Here is a 4,728-nt window from a genome sequence, read left to right on the forward strand (position 1 = left end):
AGAGCCCAGAATTAGAGGAGCGCAGACACCTCCAAGGATTTTTTTTAATATATCCGTTCCCAGGATGTGGGCATCGCTGGCTAGGCCAGCATTTATTGCCCATCCCTAGCTGCCCTTGAGAAGGTGGTGGAGAGCTGCCTTCTTGAACCGCTGCAGTCCATGTGGTGTGGGTACACCCACAGTGCTGTTAGGGAGGGAGTACCAGGATTTTGACCCAGTGACAGTGAAGGAACGGCGATATATTTCCAAGTCAGGATGGTGACTGACTTGGAGGGGAGCTTCCAGCTGGTGGTGTTCCCTTGTTCTTCTCGATGGTAGAGATTTTGGGTTTGGAAGGTGCTGTTGAAGGAGCCTTGGTGAGTTTCTGCAGTGCATCTTATTGATGGTACACACTGCTGTTACTGTACGTCAGTGGTGGAGGGAGTGAATGTTTGTGGATGTGGTGCCAATCAAGTGGGCTGCTTTGTCCTGGATGGTGTCAAACTTCTTGAGTATTTTGGAGCTGCACTTATCCAGGCAATTGGAGAGTATTCCATCACACTCCTGACTTGTGCCTTGTAGATGGTGGACAGGCTTTGGGGAATCAGGTGGTGAGTTACTCGCCGCAGAATTCCTAGCCTCTGACCTGCTCTTGCAGCCACAGTATTTATATGGCTAAAACAAGATTTCTATTTTTACTTAGTTCTGTTGAAGGGTCATTTGGACTTGAAACATTAACTGTGCTCCTCTCTGCAGATGCTGCCAGACCTGCTGAGTTTTTCCAGGTATTTTTGTTTTTGTTTTGGATTTCCAGCATCCGCAGTTTTTTGCTTTTATTTATATGGCTAGTCCAGTTCTGTTTCTGGTCAATGGTAACCCCTAGGATGTTGATAGTGGGGGATTCAGTGATAGTAATGCCATTGAATGTCATGGGGAGATGGTTAGATCCTTTCTTGTTGTCGATGGTCATTGCCTGGCACTTGTGAGGTGCAAATGTTACTTGCCACTTGTCAGCCGAAGCCTGGATATTGTCCAGGTCTTGCTGCATTTGGACATGGACTGCTTCAGTATCTGAGGAATTGCGAATGGTGCTGAACATTATACAATCACCAGCGAACATCCCCACTTCTGACCTTATGATGGAGGGAAGGTCGTTGATGAAGCAACTGAAATGGTTGGGCCAAGGACACTAACCTGCGGACCTCCTGCAGCGATGTCTCAGGACTGAGATGATTGGCCTCCAACAACTACAACCATCTTCCTTTGTGCTAGGTATGACTCCAACCAGCAGAGAGTTTTCCTCCTGATTCCCATTGGCTCCAGTTTTGCTCGAGCTCCTTGATGCTACACTCAGCCAAATGCATCCTTGATGCCAAGTGTAGTCACTCTCACCTCACCTTGGGAGTTGAGCTCTTTTATCCATGTTTGAACCAAGGCTGTAATGTGGTCAGGGGCTGAGTGACCCTGGCAGAACCCAAACTGAGTGTCAGTGAGCAGGTTATTACTGAATAAGTGCCACTTGACAGCACAGTCAATGACACTTTCCATCACTTTACTGATGATCGAAAATAGACTGATGGGATGGTAATTGGCTGGGTTGGATCTGTCCTGCTTTTTGTGTACAGGGCATAACTGGGCAATTTTCCACATAACCGGGTAGATGCCAGTGTTGTAGCTGTACTGGAACAGCTTGGCTAGTGGCACAGCAAGTTCTGGAGTCTTCAGTATATTGCTGGAATATTGTCAGGGCCCATAGCCTTTGCACTATCCAGTGCCTTCAGCCCTTTCTTTATGTCACATGGAGTGAATCAAATTGGCTGAAGTCTGGCATCTGTGATTCTGGGGACCTCCAGAGGAGGCTAAGATGGATCATCCACTCAGCACTTCTGGCTGAAGATTGTAGCAAATGCCTCAGACTTATCTTTTGCACTAATGTGCTGGGCTCCCCCATCATTGAGGATGGGGATATTTATGGAGCCCCCTTCTCCAGTGAGTTGTTTAATTGTCCTCCACCATTCACAACTGGATGTGGCAGGACTACAGAGCTTAGATCTGATCCGTTGGTTGTGGGATCGCTTAGCTTTGTCTATCACTTGCTGCTTATGCTGTTTGGCATGCAAGTAGTCCTGTTTTATAGCTTCACCAGGTTGACACCTCATTTTTAGGTATGCCTGGTGCTGCTCCTGGCATGGCCTCCTGCACTCTTCATTGTCAGGCTGAAAGAGGTTACACAGAAAGGGAGGGATGAGGCCATGGATTTTAAAACAAGGATGTGAATTTTAAAATCAAGACGTTGTTTGACCAGGAGCCATTGTGGGTCAATGACCCCAGGGGTGATAGGGGAACAGGACGTGGTGAGTTCAGACAGGGGCATCAGAGTTTTAGATGACCTCAAGTTTGTGGAGAGTGGAATGTGGGAGACCAGCCGGGAGTGTGTTGGAATAGTTGAGTCTAGAGGTAACGGCAACAAGACGACCATGTCAGCTGAAGCTGTTACCTTCCGGGTCTCTCAGTAACTTGGTTTAGAGTCTTGAGCGTGCATCAGACTTGATTAAAATCTTGAGAAATGTCTGAGGCTGGAGTTATGGCACATTCCTGGGTGGAGAAACATCACCTTTCCAATCCCAGCCCTCACTGTACTTGCCCCATACCTGCTTGGTGCTGACAGAGTGGCAAGTCAAGGTAAATGCCCTATTCCCCAGAGCTGATCTCTTCACATTAAATAACACAGGAACCCAAACCATCAGAAAGCATATAGAACAGAGCAAAGCAATGAAAGTTACCTCCTGTTGGATGGAGCTGGGGAAGGTACAAGCCAGTGATGATTTCACAGTGAGGTGCTGGTCCTGATTGAGGTTCAGTTTAAGTGAGGCGGCCTGAAGTTCCATTTGCTGCAATGAAAGACATAGAAAATAAATCTGATTAAAGGAAGCCTCAGTTGCATTGTACCTGGGAGATACACCAGGGGAGGGGGGGGGTGCGGTAGACTGGACAGTTGAGGGAGGGGGAGAATAAACTGGTGGGGAAGGGGGGAGACTTGACTGGCGGTGGAGGGGGGGAGAGATTGAACTGGTGTGGGAAGGGGGAGAGACTGGACAGTTGGGGGAGGGGGGGACTGGACTATTGGGGGAGGGGGTGTTCTGGTGGGGGAGGGGAGAAACTTGACTGATGGGGGAGGGGGGAGACCAGACAGGTGGGAGAAGGGGGCGAGACTGGACTGTGGGGGAAGGGGGAGACCGGACAGGTGGGGGAAGGGGAGACTGAGTTGGCAAGGTGGGGGTGCTGGAGAGAGACTGAACTGGGTGTGTCATTTAATCAGAAAGGGGAAGTGAAGAGAGGGATTTGAACTGCTAGGGCCCAAAATTCAATTTGGTCATAGAAGTGAAGTTAATTGAACATTAATTCGGACATGACACCTTGGGCTCAAATTGAAACAAACCCTTTTCTTCAGCCCTAACTTTCCAAAAGCTGGTCACTCAGGCTGGGCTACTGTCCCAACAGTTCTGGCTGGTTTCAGTACCTCACTCAAGAGGCTATTAGCAAAGGCAATGAGTGTGGGCAGACTGATCGACCATAGCATGCGTCACTGCTCAATGTGCCTGACTTGCCTCTCAAGCGTATTGAGGCTAATTGCATTGCCCCATCATCAATCTAAAAGCAGCCGACTGGTGTGAACGAGGGATTGAATTTATTGAAATACTCCACTCCCAATATGGAGTCTCAGGCGATAAGAACACAGAGTGAAGGATTAGTGCTCGCAGTTCAAGCTGCTTCCCATTTTCCAGACATTAACAGGTTTGGCAACTAATGCAGCACCTGAAAAACAGAAAGAAGCAGCTGCCACAGACCCAATCCCCAGCCCAGGTTCCAGCTCCAACAACACCCTTCCCCCCACCTCCCCACAACAGCACCAACCGTCCCCCCCACTTCAAATAAAAGATGCCAACTGGAATTCAGTGAAGGGAAATGACCAGACAACCTTACAGCTCTGTGGGGACACTACTCCCACCCTATATTTTTTATTGGGATGTGGGCATCACTGGCAAGGCCAGCATTTGTTGCCCTTCCCTAATTGCCCTTGTACCAAGCAGCTTGCTAGGCCAAGGGCAGTTAGGAATCAATCACATTGCTGTGGATCTGGAGTCACATGCAGGCCAGACTGGGTAAGGACAGCAAAGGGCATTAGTGAGCCAGATGGGTTTTTACAATGCTCACATTTCCAGAGCCGCTTTATCCGATTCAGGGTCATAGGGAGTCGGAGCCTATCCTGACAGGCAATGGGCACTTGGCAGGGTACACCCAGGACAGGGCACCAGTCCATCACAGGGCGCACACACTAAGGGGCAATTTAACCGTAACCAATCCACCGAACCAGCACGTCTTTGGACACTGGGTGGAAACCGCAGCATCCGGTGGAGACCCACAGACACGGGGAGAACTTGCAAACTCCACACAGACAGGCACCCGAGGTCAGAATCGAACCCAGGTCCCTGGAGCCGTGAGGCAGCAGCGCTGACCACTGTGCCACCCATACCACCTGTGGTTTTTATGACAATTGATGATAATTTCATGAACTGGGACTAGCTTTCAATTCCAAATTTTATTAATTGAATTTAAATTCCCCCAGCTGCCGTGGTTGGATTTGAACCCATGCCAGTCCAGAATGCCAGTCCGATGATATTACCACTACATGGCTATCTCCCCCTATATTACCCCTTCTTCCCTTTTGGGTAGGAGATGCTGCCAAAT

This window comes from Cetorhinus maximus, chromosome 2 (assembly GCF_964194155.1).
Source record: "Cetorhinus maximus chromosome 2, sCetMax3.hap1.1, whole genome shotgun sequence".
Classification (NCBI taxonomy): domain Eukaryota; kingdom Metazoa; phylum Chordata; class Chondrichthyes; order Lamniformes; family Cetorhinidae; genus Cetorhinus; species Cetorhinus maximus.